The sequence below is a fragment of the Diceros bicornis genome, chromosome 37 (assembly GCF_020826845.1).
Source record: "Diceros bicornis minor isolate mBicDic1 chromosome 37, mDicBic1.mat.cur, whole genome shotgun sequence".
NCBI lineage: Eukaryota > Metazoa > Chordata > Mammalia > Perissodactyla > Rhinocerotidae > Diceros > Diceros bicornis.
In genome coordinates this window covers 13,015,777-13,035,284 of record NC_080776.1, presented here as the reverse complement: position 1 = coordinate 13,035,284, position 19,508 = coordinate 13,015,777, and positions in this window count along the sequence as shown.

The window sequence follows — 19,508 nt, the reverse complement described above, 5'->3', positions numbered from 1 at the left end:
GTCAGGAAGCAAAAGAGTACTGCCTGATTTAGATGTCCCTTCTATTTTTTTAACACTGCGTTTTATTCCCAAAGAAAAGACAATTTTCCCCTTAATTATACTCTTGGAAGCCCAGGATTACATCTAGGATTGATTTTACACTTAGTGTTTTCTGTGCACCATCCATCCATTATGAAAGCCAGAAAGCATTTCCATCTGTGATGCCATGGATGTGTGAAGCTCTGGTCTTTTAAGAGAACCTACCTTGAGGAGGGCGTGTTGTTGACTGATGCCCAGCTGCCACCCAACTGTATCCACCACTGGCTTTACATCAAGGCCATGTTTCCCCCCAAGATACATCCAGCCAATGACTGAGCATGATGGGGACATTAGTGCTGGCTTATTCCTGTCTAAAGTGAGACTTCCAACGGGCAATGCTTACTCAGGGACTACACATCAATATGACCCAAACTTCCTCAGAACTATGCTGCAGTCTGCAGGTCCCCCTATCTGATCCACCTTCTTTCTCTCCTTTCACAGAACTTCACCATGGTCTGCCTACTAGTGCTCCTCAGCCTTTATTCCATACAGGCACTTCTCCTAACAAAGCCCTTGGCATTTAATTCCATCATGGAGGCTGCTTCTCAGAGGACCTGAACCAACACTTCCTCTCTTTCAGTATCTCTCTCTCTCTCTCCTTATCCCTCTCCCTCCTCTTCTCCATCTCCCTCTCTCTCTATCTCTCTTCCACTAATTGAGCTCTACGTTTTTCAGTTCAAACTGTGTTCTTCTCTATATCTTCATTTCAGCCTCTCCAGTCTAGGCCCTGAACTATTCTAATAGGCTCCTGCCTGGTCTTCTGCCACTAATGTCCCTCAACATTAGTGTGTAGCCAGTTATTTTTCTCAAATGAAAAACTGGTCCTATTGCATTAATACATAAGCTCCTTTGATGGCTTCTCATCTTCTCAGGATAAGACTAAAGTCTTTGCACGACTTCTAAGTCTCTTCTTCACCTGGCCCTGCCTTCCTCACCACCAGTCTCTTGGCACCTAAGCTCCAATCAGACTGAATTACTGTTTCCTGTTGCTTCATGACTCTGGATGTGGAATATGGGTTTTCCCTCTGCCTAAAATCCCCACATCCATCCACATGCCATAGAACATAACTTGGCTTTTAATTAGTGAGAGTAAGTGATTTTGTCATAGCCTGTTTCCGTGATGTTATTTTTTTAAAGTTTGCATAGTAAGGCTAAGAAATTGTTTTCCTGATTCGTACTAACTGAACCAATGCTTCTTTAAGAAATTTATCCCATGGTCACAATCAAAGATGTGCAAGAGGGGGGCCAGCCTGGTGGCACAAGCGGTTAAGTGCGCAAGCTCCGCTGCAGTGGCCCTGAGGTTCGCCGGTTTGGATCCCGGGCACGCACCGACACACCGCTTGTCAAGCCATGCTGTGGCAGGGTCCCATATAAAATGGAGAAAGATGGGCATGGATGTTAGCCCAGGGCCAGTCTTCCTCAGCAAAAAGAGGAGGACTGGCAGATGTTAGCTCAGGGCCAAGCTTCCTCACAAAAAAAGAAAAAATAAATAAATAAAAATTTAAAAAAAATTGTGCAAGAGGATTTATACACAAGGCCCACTCACCATAGTGTTAATTACAATAAAAAAATTGTGAAATAACCTAAAAATTCAACAAAAGGAAATTGATAAAATAAATAACCGGCCACCCACAAAATGGAAATATATGTAGCTGCTAAATATGAAACCGAAAAAGAATAATGTTTTAGAAAACTGTTTACATTATATTAAGTGAAAATATAGATTTTAAACACTCCATGCCCTTGATGGTCCAATTTTAAAGAACCTAGGTATCCATATCTGTGGATGTATATGTAACAACTGAATGGATTTACATCTTCCAAGGAAAGAAGAAAGTACGAGTATCTCTGCTTTCTTTTTTAAATTTTTCTATATTTTTCAATTTCTCTCTCATAAATGTGTTCTAGTTTATAGTCAGAAAAAAATAGCCAAGCTAAACATTATTTTCAAAACTTCTTAAAGAAATTTTCTGCTAATGATCACAGCAACACGCCATTAATAGCATTCATCATAAACCTTTTAGCAAAATTCATTTTTATACAGAGGAGAATTTTCTCAACAGAAAAAGGAAAAAATATCCCCAAACATTCTCAGACTAAAGAATAAGCTATGAAAGCACCTGGAAGGATTGGAGGTGTGCAGTAGAGGAGAAGATATTTTTTAGGTTTTATAACACTAGTAAAATTCAAAAACTACCCACACGCTACAGAATAAATGTGTAATAATAATACCTGAAGAACAAAACAAATATTGCTTTATAAATTAAAAACAAGTCTTTGAGTTTAAGCTTATATATTATCTAAGTTTGACATTAGATAACACATTATAAATAATTATTCACAGGTAATCACATTTAATTAATAAATGAATATTTATTGAGAAAATCAGTATTCTTTCCTATGATCAAATTGATAGTCTTTCCCCTTCCAGGGAGAAATAACAACAAAAATATATCGCTAACTGGTAACAAAACTTATTGGAAAAGTAATTTTCATTTTCTTTTTGTTGTGGATTATTTTCCCTTACTCTGAGCAAACTAAAGCAACTGCTTAGATTTTGCTTTTCTTTCTTTTGCATGATTGACAAAAGCATGTTTTTTTCATTTTCAAAGTAATAAAACAGGATCAATAAAGTAAACTTCCTCACAGCACAGTAATGTCTCTAAGATGTGAACAGCTTTTTACATGTCTGGATCCAATTTAATCCCAACATCTAGCCAAGGTGCACTTCGCAGAATCTCAGAAATAAATGTATGGTTAAAAAGAAGTGGAAATTATCTAGACCTGTGGTTCCTAATCTTTGTGGGGCTTCATTGTTGAGTCATTGGGTTTCTTGGCACTCTTCTCTGACCTGTGTTTCCTCTCTCACTCCCTTCTACAAAATGGTATAGGAATGTCATTCCTTTAATCAATGGAAATTAAATACATTGGAATATCAGATGCCCCTTGTGTTAGAGCAGAATTAGCTAATATCCCCTGATCAGATGCCAATATCAACCAGGGGAGGCTCGCAGCATCGCACGCAGAGGGTGCTGGCTCCCTGGCTATGACGCTAGAAAGAGCTGACTTTGGAAGAACCCCTTAGACACAAAACTAAGCCAAGTCATATTTAAAAATCCTGCGAGAAGATTGGAAAATAATGTTATGACAAGGGGCTGCCTCTCAGAAACTTCCCAAGCCATGGAAATTTATCATCGCTTTGACGATGCTGATTAAATCAGCAAAAATTTCTCTTTTCTTCTTTCCACAATGGACCATCAACACTGGACATCTGAGAAAGCCCCATTTTATTGTTCCTTCCCCCTACAAATTCTGCTAGTGTGCTTGAGAACAGCAGCTTGAGTCTCTTAAAAACCACAGGTCGTTTTTGTATCTATACTGCTGAACAAAATGTATAAGGCTCCTGATTTCACACTTGCTTGCAGTTTCCAACTCCTCAAAATAGAAGCAGAAGATGGAAGGAGTGGACAGAGGAACTTGATATGCTCTGGAGTTCTGGGATTTCAGAGGAATATTGAAAAGGCTTTTACACTTTTCTTTGGAAAATAAAGAATTTTCTATTTCATTGAAAATAAATGAACAAACAAATAACTACAATTAAACCTATGGTATTTGAAAACTGCAAGGCTCCTAGGATAGTATTTAAAGGTAATAAAATATTACTGCCAAGGCTTTATCAGGGGGTATTTAATTTTATATTAACCCTTTTAATAAAGACAGAAAAACATGTGTAGATCTATTTACAAAGTATATATACAACGTTTTATATATATATTTACATACACACACACACACGCACACGTATAACTTTTTACTAAGCCTGATCATAGTTTGCAAAGGGTAAACTTCAGATGTCCAAGGTTCTCAATGTTATCCTCCTGTAATAATACGTCAGAATGGTTTCAGTTGTCTGTTGCTACATAGCAAAACACTCCAAAATTTAGTGGCTCAAAATTATAGCCATGTTATTTGCTGATGATCGTGTGGGTTAGGCAATTGGGCAAGGATCCGCGGGGAAGCATGCCTGTACTCCACAATATCTGGGGCTTCTGCCAGGATGGCTCTGACGGCTAGTAGCTGGCTGGGAGGGCTGGATCTCTCTCTTCTTGTGGTATTGGCTGGAATGGCTCAACTGGTGCTGGAGGATCCAAGATGGTCTCACTCACAGATTGATGCCTTGGTGCTGACAGTCACGTAGGGTAACTCAGTTATCCCCCATATGTCTTTTCTCTCTTTCTGTGGACAGTTATCATTCAATAATCTAGCCAGGTGACTGTCATCTAAGAGGACAAAAATGGAAGCTTTCAAGATCTCTTAAGGTCTAAATCTGGATCTGGTAAAATATTACTTCCATCATATTCTACTAGCCAAACAAATCAAAGACCAGCCAAGTTTGAGGGATGGAAGGAATTGTTGGTGGTCATTATTTTTTTCCCCTTGAAATGGAGAGCAGAGAAAAAAATTAGTGTGAGGTTCTGTTGAGATATACTTTCTGTTGTTTTTTTAGGATACTTAGCTTATCATTGACCAATTCGTCGGTGTATAAAATATATCATGGTATATGACCAGGATAAAACAGAGGAGACTCGGATCTAGTCACTAGGTGACACTTCTGAAAATTAACGTTGCTGCTTTGAGTCAGCAATTTCAGCCACCTTTCTTATCGTTTTGTGGGATTTGCATTTCTTCCCAAAGAGTGAAATATAACAAGGCGATATTAAAATAGCAGGAGACAAAAATCATTAGCAGGAGAAATGACCAAGAAAGTAGCCACTGAAAGCACCTAATACCTTGGTCTCATTTCATAAGGCAACAGCGTATTACCTGCCATCCTTGAGGAAGAAAAATTGAGGGAGGAAAATTGGCCAGAACTCCTATCAGGCTCTCCTTGAGGTAACAATACATTATCCCTTTCTTCTAATACTCCTCGGCTGCTGAGAAATACCCTGGTGACACTTGGCTAGGGCTGAGCATTGTAATTTTCACAGTGGGAACAACATTGCTTGCTTTCTTGGATATCTGCAGTGGTCTCTTGCCTGTGGAGATGCTGGCTACTTCACAGGTCTGCTGATAAGCCCTGTACTCTCTCATTGAAGAAAGTTCTCCCATTATAATTTTTACCACCTGCCTCTGATAGTCAAGCTGAGACTGGCTCAGTAGGGAGCCTGACACAATATTTAAACAACTCAGCCAAACTGCCCCCACCTACCTTGCTGACCGCCACTTGCCTTGTTCCCATCCTCAAAGCCAAGTCCAATCCCCTATCTCAGCCCTCAGTGAGAGAATTACCCAGGAGATAAGAATAACGGTGAAATTTGACTAATTTAACAGAAATACATTTTCTGTAAGGTCAGACACGTATATTTTCATTGGTAGCATTGATCCAAGCAAAATGGAGAACCGGCTAATGCACTTAAGAAATGAGGGAAGATTTCGATTCAGATTTCTACATGTGTTTAGCTTTTCTTGAGAACTAGCAATGCACAAAAGTCTGGATTGGTACAATTTCTGTTTGGCTAAAATAGCTCTGTGATGCATACTTGACAATATTATAAAATCATTTATTCAGCACTTGCTTTGTGCAGAGGACTGTGCTAGATATTATGTGGGTAGATGTATGCAGTCTAGTTAGAGAGTGTTTCACTGCTGTAATAAATTACACATTGAGTGGCTTAAAACAACTCAAATTTATTATCCTGCAATTCTGGAAATCAGAAAATCAACACAGGTCTCACGGGGCTAAAATCAAGGTGTTGGCAGCAGGGCTGTGTTCCTATCTGGATGTTCTGGAAGAGAATTTGTTCTGCCTTTTTCAACTTCTAGAGGCTGCCTACACTCTGTGGCTCTTAGCCCCCTTCCTCCATCTTTAAAGTCAGCAACATTGCATCTTCTTTCAACCTGTCTTCCTTAGTTACATCTCCCTCTCACTTCAGCTGCAAAAGGTTTTCCACTTTTAAAGACTCATGTGATTAGGTTGAACTCACCTGAATAATTCAAAACAATCACCCCATTTCAAGATCCTTAACCTTAATCACATCTACAAACGCCCTTTTGCCATATAAGGTAACATATTCTCAGGTTCCCATAATTTGGGTATGGACATCTTTAGAAGGCTGTTATTCTGCCTTCCACAGAGACATGTGATAGAGAGAGACCAGAGACTAATCTTCATATGAAATAGTGTTGAGTCCTCATATTTCTTTGAAGTTATTAATATTGAATGGGAATGAAAAAGCATCAATTTTTTTTAGCATTTCTAAATCTGACATCCATAGTTTGCCACTTAATATTTGATCTGAGAGGATGAAAAAATGTCATGAGTTTGTTTTATTCAAACCCACTTCAATATACCCAAGAAATCAGTTTGTTCAACTTTCTAATTTTCCCATGAACCCATCTAGTATGAGTTGAATTGTGTCCCCTCAAAGTTCATATGTTGAAGTCCTAACCCCTAGTACCCCAGAATGTGACCTTATTTGAAACAGAGTCATAACAGATGTAATTAGCTAAACTAAAATGAGGTCATCCTGGAGTAGGGTGAGCCTCTAATCCAATATGACTAATGTCATTATGAAAAGGAGATATGTGGACACAGACACACACAGGGAGAATGCCACGTGAGCATGAAGGCAGAGATCAGGGCGATGCATCTACAAGTCAAGAAATGCTAAAGATTGCCAGTAAACCACCAGATGCTAGGGGAAAGGCATGCAACAGATTCTCCCTCCCAGTCCTCAGAAGGAACCAACACTGCTGACATCTTGATCTCAAACTTCCAGCCTCCAGATCTGTGAGACAATAGATTTCTGTTGTTAAGGCCACCCAGTTTGTGGTATTTTGTTACGGCAGCCCTAGCAAATTAAGATACCAACCAACTCAGACAAACCACTCAGGAGGTGCATGCCCAGCCGGTCTTTGTTGGACTGTGCTAGGGTTGACAAATTGCCTCCCCCAGAAAAGAATATGAGCAAATGGGCCCAAGGTAAAGTTATCTTTTGTCTGTGTGTGTGTGTGTGTGCGTGTGTGTGTGTGTGTGTGTATATGTGTGTGTGTGTGTATATATGTGTATGTATATATATGCAAGTTAATATTTTCAATATTTCAAATATTAAAACCTGCACTTGACTAGAAGTTAAAAAATGTATGTAACAAAGATCAAGGGATTTACTAAAGTCGATAAACCCCAAATTTGAAAATCTCTTGTCTGTTGGCCCTACAACTTCAATAATGAAATGAAATTCAATCAATGACCTCATATTGACTATGAATTGGGTTCTTACACTATCTAAAATGTAATTAAGTTAGGGTTTTATATATGTATGTACATATACACACACGTACACATATATGTACACACATATATATGACGAATCTTTATCTTAACATTTTTATTGTCTACCCACACGTTTTAGGACATGTATCTGATTCATATCTGTATGCCCAAGGATTCATTTGTGAGAGTACCAATTAATACTTTTATCAAAGATAATGTGATGTGAAACTTTTTTATCCTTAGCAATGGCAGGTGTAAAGAATTCATCCCAATTTCTTGTCAAGAAAATCAATTCATTTTTTAAGAAATTTGGAGTTAATGTGTTTCATAGACCTTTAGTCAAAAAGAATAGTCATTTTAAATAAATATATATATATATAAAGAACTTAATATATATATATATATAAAGAACTTTATATATATAGAATTGTTTCATAAGGCCTTACATGGGAAAAATAAAATGGGGGAGGGATAATAAGCCAAGGACCCAGCTAAGGCATGCTCAGAATCCTGACCCACAGACACTAGGAGATGATAATTTTTTTTAAAAATGACTAAGTTTGTGGTAATTTGTTACACAGCAATAGATAATTAACACAAGCAGTAAGCCTTTTGAGTAGGATGACCGTACATGTTTCTTTCTCACCTTTGATCTGCAGTATACAGTCTGTTACTTGGCACACAGTTAATATTAGTAGAAAGGGAGCAAGTAAGGGCATATTATGTGCTAGGATCAAGGAAAGTTATAATCTAGCTGAGGAGATGTGACTGAAATATATGAAGCAATTTGGAAATAATTCTATGCTAATTTGTGGCCTTGGGTGTTTGAAGTTGGAGCCTGAGCTACACCTGGAAGTTGTGAGAGAAATGCAGGTGGGTGAAAGGGAGGTGGAAAACCTTCTGAAGCTGAGGTGGGGAGCAATGAACCTGCCATGCCCAGAACTAATAATGAGTCTGGCCCGAGAGAAGGACATGGTTGGGTTGGGAGTTGGTGAGAAAAAGCCACCTTGAAGAACTCAAAGGTGGTGGCTGTGAGGGCTGGAATATGTCTGTTATTCAGGGAAAAGAGACTCAGGTGGTCAAGACTGCAGGGCCCAGGGTGGTCTACATGCACACAGTGAGTGGGATAGTGAAGGAGGTTGCTGTGGAAACCAGCTGCCCATCTCTGGGGGATATAGCACTGATGGACACCTTCCTATTGCCATCTGTTCTCCACACAGCAGCCAGTCATCCTTTTAGAATGTGAGTCAGAGATTGTCACACTCCTCAGAGCATGTCACTCTCCTCTTTCAGAACCCTGTGCTGGCTCCATATTTAATTAACTGAAAAGTCAAGAGCATAAATCACCTGTGAGATCCTGTCACGTCTGCCCCATCCCTACCCTCTCCAACCTTATCACCTGCCACTCTCCCTCTTACTTTGCTCCTGGCATGCAAATCTCCTTTCTGCTCCTCAGACATGCCAGACACACCCCATTTTAGGGCCTCCAGTGTCTAGAATGCTCTTGCCGCAGAAAACCACTGGCCTAACTTTCCCATCTCTATAAAATATTAGCTCTTATGTCATCTTCTCATGGAAGTTTATCAAGACCACCCTATTTAACACTGCAAACTGCCCAATGTCTTGCATTCCCTATTGCTCTTACCCTTTCTATTTGTTAAAGTTATTGATTACATTTATTGTCTGGACATTCCACTAGAAAGTAAGCTCCATGGAGGCAAGATTTGTTTTGTTTTTTGCTTTATTCTCAGATACATCCAAACTGCCAAGAAAAGAGCCTGACATGGAATGAGTGCTCAATAAACATTTGTGGAATTGAATTAAATTGAATCCCTAAAGGGTGAGTTTAAGAAAGGCCATGGTATACTCTGCGTCTAAGGGGATGGAGCCGTGAAGAAGGCGCTAGGCCATTTGAGTGCAGAGCTCATTTGTCCTGGCTGACTTCTGCAAGACCTTGTTCCTGGTGAGAGGTGTCAGGAGGCTGTAACACTGGGCTGTGAGAAAGAGAGAGAGAGTTTGAAAATTACTAGGCTCTCTCCAGAGCAGGCAGACTCCACAGTGCAAATGATGGTTCTCCTGTGCCAGTGCTGTCTTACCTCCTCCACAGAGGGCTGGCTAGACAAGAAAGGAGATCTCAGGTGGTGGATGGATGGTCTTTCCAGCACACTGCTTTCAGCAGCAGTGCAGGCTCCTGAAGTCCCTCAGAGTCCACCCAAAAGAGGCCCCCAACAAGGCACAGCATCAGGCTAACTTCATTCTTTTCCCTTTTATTTCATAACTCTCTTTAAGTCCCCTTTTCTTGAGCTTAAAGTGGCAAAGGAAAGGGTGAGCATCACTGAGGCTCTATGAGGGCACCATAAGTTCTGGGGAAAGGAGGAGAACACCTTTACTATTCCACCTTTTTTTCCCAACATAATCTCCAGTACAACTTATATATTTATATCCAATTCTTGCCTTTTTTATATTTCACTTTTTTATCTCACACACAGCCCCCTCCTTTCACAAGGCTACAACTAAGATTGTGGTCAGCCTGAGTTCTCATCTGAAGACTCGAGTGGGTAAGGATCCACTTCCAAGCTTATTGAAGTGGTTGTTAGCAGGATTCAGTTCTCTGTAGGTTTTTGGACTGGGGGCCTCAGTTCCTTACTGTCAGCTGGAGGCCATCTCTGTCTCTTGTCATGTAGTCCTATCTATAAGGTAATTCACAACATGGCAGCTTGTTTTATCAAAGCCAGCAATAGAGAAAGTTTGCTAACAAGACAGAAATTAACAACTGTGTATAATGTAATTATGGAAGTGACATTCCATCACCTTTGCCACATTTTATTGGTTAGAATCAAGCCATAGGTCCAGCCCACACTCTGGGTGAAGGGACTAGACAAGAGCGTGAATACCAAGAGGCAGGAGTCATTAGTCCATCTCAGAGTCTGTTTGCCATACAGTCTAGACTGAGATAGAGACTGACATTACTCAACAAGACACTCAAATAGGGTGAAACTGCAAGTGTGACAAGGCTCATGAAGAAGAAGTCCATGGTGCTATGGTATTTTCTTAGAGAGGGATGTGAATTGGATAAATTAGAAGAAAAGCTTTTTCTGAGAAAGAAACAATTGAACAAGGAACTGAAGTTGGAGTAGGAGTTAAGTAGTTATTTTTCAAATTGTGTCTTCTTTTTGCTCCCTTCCTCTGCCTCTGAGTCACTCACTTAAATCATAAAGTTATTCAGGGAACCAAAGGTATGAGGAACATTGTATTGTACATCAGATGAGCTCACTCTGGAAATGCGAAGAGCATACATCATCTCCTTAACAGTAATCAACTGTTCCTTCAGAAGGAAAGGGAGCTAAACAGCTACCATTTCCAACATTCTCATTTGTGAAAACATCACCTTGGTGATAACAAAGCAGAAAAGAAGCTTTAAATAGAACATATTGATTGAAAAATTCTTGAAAGCAAAAAAATTCATGACTTTTTTTACAGTTGCAGTAAAGAATTAACTAAATACTGAGATGAGGGACCTGCTCAAATTGAGCAGTCCTGGCCACTGAACTCAAGTATTTTGCCTTTTTCTTCCTGTTTTCCCCTTACACACTGGCCTGAAAAAAGTAACTAAACAATACCTCATTTAATTCATCTAACACTGAATTGAGAAATTCAGGTTACATGAATTTATATACATATAAAAATGTAAAATATTCTTTAGTAAATGGAACCTATAAAACATAATTTCACTGTTTTATGAAACTATGAGGACATGTTAGGAAAACCATTTATTATTCTTTTTTACTATTTATTATTCTCTTAAACTGTTTATCATGTCTTTTATAAGACAGTGAGGGAGCAGTTGCCCAGTTTGCTCTTGTTTGTTATGTGTCCTTTCATGAGGTCAGCTATCCTCTCTCCATGTTGCTTCTACAAATCTTCCTTCCACTTTCCTCCAACCTCTCTCAATTTATTGCAATCTAAGAAGATCAGAAGTTCCCTAAGAAGAAACCAGACAGCTCAGTTTATGGAGTTGGTAGCTAATATGCAAATACTAAGTCAATACTATGGTTCTCAAGAGGATTTCATTCCTCTCTGGGAGAAAAGTTTATGGGCTATGTTATAGCTCTGGTCACTTCTCAAAACAGCCTTCATTTATTTTTGTCTTTAAAACTATATTTCAGATAGCTGAAACTGACAAAGATTAACCATGAAAAGAACAAATCATTACATCATTGTATTTAAAGTTGAGGTGATAGACATTCCCGCTCTCTGAAGCAAACCGCATGGATTTTATGATGGTCATTTTTTTTCTCTCTCTCAAAGACTTTCATATTTCCAAATATGCATATAATCCAGAAGGTAAGAAGTCTGTCAACCGGATCTTGTGCAATATAGTAACTTGAGATTTTGATTCCCATTATAGATGATATCAAAGGTTCACAAGATAATTTCATTCTAATTATTCCTAATTTTGATGGAACTAGAAACAGTGAATGTAAGAACTTGCTATTATTTTAAAAGTAAAAATTTTTCTTGCCTTGAATGCTCATAATTGAGAGTAATGTTTGAGATTGTATGTATAGATGTTTTAAAACATTCATTTTGTTCACTTTTTGCTTTTGGGCAGGATGGTGTAATTTGCAGTAGTACAATGCTATATAGAAAAACTAGAAAAGCCAGATAAAATACAAAAATTTTTGCAGTAGAGACATCAGAGAGCTGATAAATCAATGATGAATAGAGGGGCTAAGATTCTGGAGAAGGAGAACCACAGACAAGTAAGCTGCTTTTTCTCTGGTTCTATTTGCTGACTCTGGACCCAGACAAGAGTCTGAGAAATCAGATTTGTTATGGGCAAGGGATCAGAGAACCCAGAATAGCTTTTGACAGTTACATGAGGCTGAGTGACAAAATTAGAAGTTTGATAAACCTGACAGAGATGATTTCCCTTTCAAGACATTTGTTGAATTCCAAAGTTTTATCTGATGGGATGCTAAAAAGCTAAGCCAAAATCCAGGAAAAGCAGGACACATTTTTTGGGGTCTTATGGGGCTTAGAAGATTAAGACTAGAGTTCAGGATCTACCAGGGGTAAAGAGAGCTCACTGAGCACACCAGACTCTCCATGAAAACCCCAGAGGAACAGGAACAAACCAGAGGTAGACTAGACTCACCAAAATGGCAATTCAGTCTTGAGTCAACTCAGATCCAAAATGAGTTAAAGTGGTCAGCCCCATACTATCTCCCTAGCAGGAGAAGGTGTAAACCCTTCAGGGAGGGAATATACCACGATCTGGAGCCTCTACAACATATCATACAAAATATTTGGATTTTAATAGGAAATTACTAGCTATGCAAAAAGGTAGTATCTTATAACAAAAATCTAGAGAAAAACCCAGAAAACAGAAATGACTCCCCAGACCCAGATGACCATGATATTAGAATTTCAGACAAATATCTTAAAATAAATCTGAATAATTTGTTTGTGAAAATAGACGAAGGGATGGAGAACATAGATTAAAATGATGAAGAATTTCACCAGAGAAGTGGAATCTATTAATCATAGAAATTCCAGAACTAAAGAAAAATGAAATAGTTGAAATTAGAACTTCAGTATATGAGTTTAACACAGATTAGACATAGCAGAATATAGAGCCAATAAACTGGAAAATATGTCAATAGAAAATATCTAACTGAAACATGAAGATAAAAAGTAATGAAAATACAAAAAAGAGTGTTAAGATACATGTGAACATAGCAAAACAGCCTAATATTTATGTAACTAGAAGGAGAGAGGAGAAATATGGGACATATTTGAAGATGTAATGGCCAAGAATTATCCAAAACTGATTTAAAACATCAACCAACAACTCAAGAAGTTCTGAAAACCCCAGGCAGGATAAATAAAAACAAATCATATCTAATCAAATTATAACAAAACTACTGAAAATCCAAGAAAAAAAGAATATTTTAAAGTCAGCCAAGAAAAGAAAATTACCTTCAAAGAAGCAAGAATTAACTTTGATAACTTTTCACCAGAAAATATTGAGGTAAGGAAACAATGGAATTATGTTCACAAAGAGCTTAAAGAAAATAAGTACCAATCTGGAGTTCTATACCCAATGAAACTATCCTATAAAAATGGAGACACCAAAAGCATAGACAATAAAAGAAAAAAAGATAAACTGGATTTCATCAAAATTAAAAAGTTTTCTGCATCAAAGGACACTCTCAAGAGAGTGAAAAGGCAATCCACAAAATGTGATAAAATGTTTGCAAATTATGTATCTGATAAGGGATTAATATACAGACTATATAAAGAACTCAACAACCAAAAAAACAAACAACCCTATTAAAAAGTGGGCAACACACTTGAATAGACATTTTTATGGAGGAGATATACAAATAGCCAATAAGGACATGAAAAGATGCTCAACATTATTATCATCAGGGAAATGCAAATCAAAACCACAATGAGATACCGCTTCATATCCACTAGGATGGCAGTTATTGAAAAATTAACAAATAAGTGCTGATGAGGATGTGGAGACATTGAAACACTTGTGCATTGCTGATGGGAATGTAAAATGGTTCAGCCACTGTGAAAAACAATATGGCAGCTCCTCAAACACATTAAACATAGAATTACTCTATGATCTAATAATTTCATTTCTGGGTATATACACCCAAAAGAATTGAAAGCAGGAACTCAAACAGGTATCTGTATACCAATGTGCATAGCGGCATTATTCCCAATAGTCAAACAGTGGAAACAACCCAAATATAAATTGATGGGTGACTAGATAAACAAAATGTGGTATATCCTTACAATGGAATCATATTCAGCCTTATAAGAAATGAAATTCTGATATATGTCACAAAATGAATGAACCTTGAAGACATTATAATAAGTAAAATAAGCCAGACACAAAAGGACAAATATTGTGTGATTCCACTTATATGTCAAATTCATAGGTTTGGAAAGTAGAATAACGGTTACCAGGGGCTGGGGGAGGGAGAATGGAGATTTATTGTTTAATGAGTACAGAGTTTTAGTTTGAGGTGATTAAAGACAAACTATACAGACAGTAACTCTTAGCAAAGTAGAAATATAACTTCAAGTTATATTTATATTTAAGGAATTAACTTCCTTAATCTGATAAAATTTATTTACAAATCAGCTATTGTAAACATCATCCTTAATGCTAAATATTGGGAGTTTCCTCTCTAAGTTCAGAAACAAACAGATCAAAGGCATTTGCTATCACTACATGTACACAGCACTGTGTTGAAGGTCTAGTATGATAAAGCAAGAAAAGAAAATACATATATAAATATATGAACAAAAAAAGTAAGAAATAAAGCTATCACTATTAGTTTTAATAAGGAATTTAGTGAGATTATTGAATATGGGGTCAGTATAAAAAAAAGCATTTTTATAACTCAGAAAAAAAAACAAAATCTAAATTCTTAAAGAGATATTCAGAATAGCATCAACTGGCATCAAACGCCAAGGAATAAATCTAACAAAATGTGTAGATCCTCTACCCTGAAAACTACAAAACATTGATGAGAGAAATTTCAAAAGATTTAAACAAATAGAGCGATACACCACATTCTTATATAGGAAAGCTCAATATTCTAAAGATATCAATAACCACCAAATTGATCTATGAACTCAATGCAATGTCAATCAAAACCCCAACAGTTTATTTTGGAAAATTGACATGATATTAAGATTTATATGAAATACAGAAGACCAAGATTAGCCAAGGAAATGATTGTAGATTAATTCAAGTCCCAATTCTTTACTCTCCATAGTACTATTATATATCTACACTCTTCTGCTAACCTCACATGGACAGAATGTACTTTCTGGACTTTTGAGTTTGGTGCTTGACTATGTGACTTGCATAAGACAATGAGATATTAGGGGCTGTCATGCAAACAGAAGCATGAACTGAGTTTGTGTGGATGAGTTTGATCTCTAGCACTTTGCTATTACCATGAAAACAAACTTTAGGCAGCTTCTACCCTTTCAGCCTGGGTTCCTATGGAGCAGGGCCATCCTAGCCCACCTACCTGCCTGCAGCCTGAAGGAAAGCCATCATATCCAAACCACAGACCCAAGAGCATGAGAATAAATGCTTATTGTTGAATACCACAGAATGTTAGGGTGGTTTGTTATTCAGTACTGTTGTGGAAATAGCTGACTAAAACACACCAAAAAAAAAAATTAAAGAACAAAACTAAAGGCCTCACACCACCAAATATCAAGACCTAATAACATTCGTAGTAATTAAGACAGATAGGTTGGCACAAGGAGAGACAAATAGACTAATGAAACAAAGTAATTTAGAGAAAGAACCATATGTAAATAATCAACTAATTTGTGACAAAGATGGCACTGAAGTGCAGTGGGGAAAGAATAGTCTCTTCTGTATATCAGATGTCCATACAGAAAATAACGGATCTTGGCCTCTGTTTCAAACCATAGACAAAGAAATTTCAAGTGGATTTAATATCTAAATGTGAAAGGAAAAGCAAATATCTTGAAAGAAAACACAAAAATATATCAACATAAATTTTGGTAAGAAAAGATTTCTTAAACAATACACACAAATTTCTAACTATGGAGGAAACAATTGATAAGTTGAACTGCATTAAAAGCAAGAACTTCTGATTATCAAAAGATACCACTAAGAAAAGATAAAGACAAGACACAGAGTAGGAGAACATACTTGCAATACATATAGCTAACAAAAACTTTTATCCAGAGTATATAAAGCACTAAAAATTAATAAGAAAACAGATGTCCAATATAAAATGAGTAAAAGGTTTGAACAATCACTTTAAAAGTAAGATATCCAAATCACCAGTAAATATATGAAAAAATACTTAACTTCTTTAATCATCCAGGGAAAGGAAATTTTAAGGCCAGAATGCAACCCATTCAAAAGAATAGCTAAAATTAAAAAGGCAAGAGCCAGGAGCCAGCCCAGTGGCATACTGGTTAAGTCCACACGGTCCGCTTCAGTGGCCCAGGGTTCACAGATTCAGATCCCGGGTGCAGAGTGACACACTGCTTATGAAGCCATGCTGTGGGAGACATCCCACTATAAAGTAAAGGAAGCTCAGGGCCAATCTTCCTCAGCAAGAAAAAAAAAAGGCAAAGAACCAGAGCCACGCTAGAGCTAGACATCAGCATCTTTTCCCAACTCTGCATTTAGTGACATCATGTTGGTAGCTGTAAATCAGTCATGGTGGGAGTATTTACACCACAACAATTGGCAAACACTACAAATCAGGGCTTTTTTTTTCTCCCCGAAGAGCTGATTTATCAGCACACCACTGTGTAGTGTTTCCAAGGATATAGAAAGATTCAAACTTTCCTATGGTGCTGATGTATGTGTAAATTAATAATTATTTTGGAAAACCAGCAGTATCTCCCCAACGTGAACATGTGCAGTGCCACTCCTAGGTCTATATCCAACAGAAATGCACATGTAGGTTCACAAAAGGAAGTGAACAAGAGTATTCGTAGCAGCACTGTTTATAACAGTGCCAAACTGGGAACAATCTCAGTGCATCCCAAAAAAATGGATTTTTTTTAAATGGTAGTATATTCACACAATGGAATACTAAACAGAAATAAAAAAGAACACACCTGTATGCGTTAACATAGATGAATCTACCAAATATAGTTTTGAGTGAAAAAAGCCAAACACAGAAGTGTATATATTCTATGATTCCACTCATATAAAGTTCAAAAACAGGAACAACTAGTCTGTGGTCTTAGAAGTCAGGAAAGTGGTTAGCCTACACACTGAAAAACTGACTAGAAGGGGCACGATGTGGGATCCTGGAGTGCTAGTAATATGTTATTCTTGATTCTGGGTGCTGGTCACTTAGATAGATTCACTTAGTAAAAATTCAACAAGCACTTAACTGCACATTATAATTCAATTAGAAATTTGACCTTAAAAAGTAAGAAGCCAGACACCAAGGAATAGATACCGTGTGATTCCCTTTATTTAAAGTCCACAGATGAACAAAATGAATCTATGGTGAAAGAAGTCAAAATGGTGCTGATTGGAAGGCGAGTATTGCTTGGAAGGTGGAAGAAGGGAGTGTCTGGTGCTGGAAATGATCTACGTCTTGACCTTAGTGGTTCCATGGGTGTGTACATTTGTGAAAAATCATTGTGTCGTAAAGTGAAGATTGTGTACTTCGCTGTTCTAAGTTGTAATTCAATAAAAGATGTTGAGTTTCTCTGGGGAATTAGCCTGGTCAGTCTCATTTATCTTATTGAAAAGGCATTGCTTCCTGCTTTGCACATTCTTCCTGCTCAAGAACTAAAAATTTCTGGTTCATTTCTCTGCTCACTGATTGGGACTCAAAATGACGAGAATTCAATGAAAAAATATAAACGGATTGTGTTTACAGGTAAAAATAGTGAGTGAGAGTTTATTGACTACACAGTCAATAAATATAGGGACTAAATAAATATGATAACTATACTAAAATCTACGAAGTAATACTAACGTGATAAAAAGCCCTCAAAGAGTTTACAATCTAGTCTGAAAAACAATGCACTGAAATGTATAAAACATTTAGAAAACAGCGTAAGAGCAAATTAATACAGTGCCGTGAAACTAGCTTTTTCTGAATTACAGCCAACTCTAAAATATGATTTTCAGTCATGAAGAACATACCTCTCTCTTACTCCTCCCACTTTCATTTCTACTATGAATTCTACCTTCTTTGAGGAATATATAAAGGTACCTGTAATAAACATGTTAAAATCCAAGTGCATTTCTGCTTTTTAGAGTGATTTTTCAATCACATGACTTAAATGTCTTTTTGAGTATAAAAAATCTTTAAAAGGCTGAGTTAAAGCTATCATAAAACCTGTAAAGCAAAGCTCTAAATCATTAAGCTGGGAAGAAGCTGGGTTTTATTGCTCGTAAAAAGCTAAGGGAAAAAGAAAAGGAGCCAAGAAACTCCTCTTAAAATGAAAAAGCATTTAGGAGAAGTGGAGAAACGGGATAATGGGAGCCAGAGGGGAGCAAGAGAGTTGCATGGATAAAATCAGTTATGTCTACCATGGCCACATGTCCTGGTTGCCTGACACAGCCCTGGTTACCTACTGCTGTCCCAAAGTCCTGTCATGTTTAGCATTTTTCCTTGATGTTTTTGTTTGTATTGCAATAAACTAGGATGAGTTTCAAGTTTTGAGTTTGAACTAGAGTTCAAAGTAGAGCTCTATTTTAAATTTGTAGCTTCTGCTAAGGTCTCGTCCAGCAGTGTGTGACAGACGTGTGCGATGAGAAGGATGTTCACTTGAACATGTGGTTAAATCTGAAAGACAACCAGAGATAAGCCATCTCTCCTCTCCTGTCCCCACCCAGACACAATATGACTAACACCTCCCACTCAAGGATGCTCACTGGTGCAATGAGGTTTGCCCAGATGACATCAACTGGTGATGGATGGTGGTGGGACAGGTATTGGATGCTGCTTTCTCTGCCAGTCCTTGGTTGTACCAATCGGCTATGCTGAGGCCTGTTTTGTAAACTGTGAAATTCAAGAAACTACCAGGCTGCCAGTTAGTGAGGTTAGGGGTTCAGTGGGCAATGTGGGAAATTACAGCTTAAGAGAACGCAAAATAAACGTAGGAAGTAGAGCCGGGGCAGGTCTGCCATAGAGCGTATACCATTGTCTGTCCTTCTGGGTTAGTTTTTTTAGTTTGCTTTATGGTATAAATCAACAAATATTTTATTGTTTGATTTTCTTTTAGTATTTTGCATTAAACCCTTTTAGCAGTTAATGAACTCAAAAAAAGTGCATGTTTAATGAATTAAACCACTTTCCATTTCTTAGGTAAGGTTATGGTGAATGTGTAACTTGTATAAAATCTTTTCCAATATTGATCACCCATCTTGAGGGCCACAGGGATAGCATGGGCCACATAACCACTACAAGACTCAAACCTGTTATATGTCAGCATCTACTCAGAAAGCTATTTGTATTCATTTAATAAAATTCTGCCCCAAAATGATGACGTAATAAATGCATTTGTAGATACTGGAATATATCTCTCTGTGAAGCATGACTTTTCACTTAAATCAAATGGCAGTGCTTTCTAAGCTAATTTCACTTATTTTCAATAT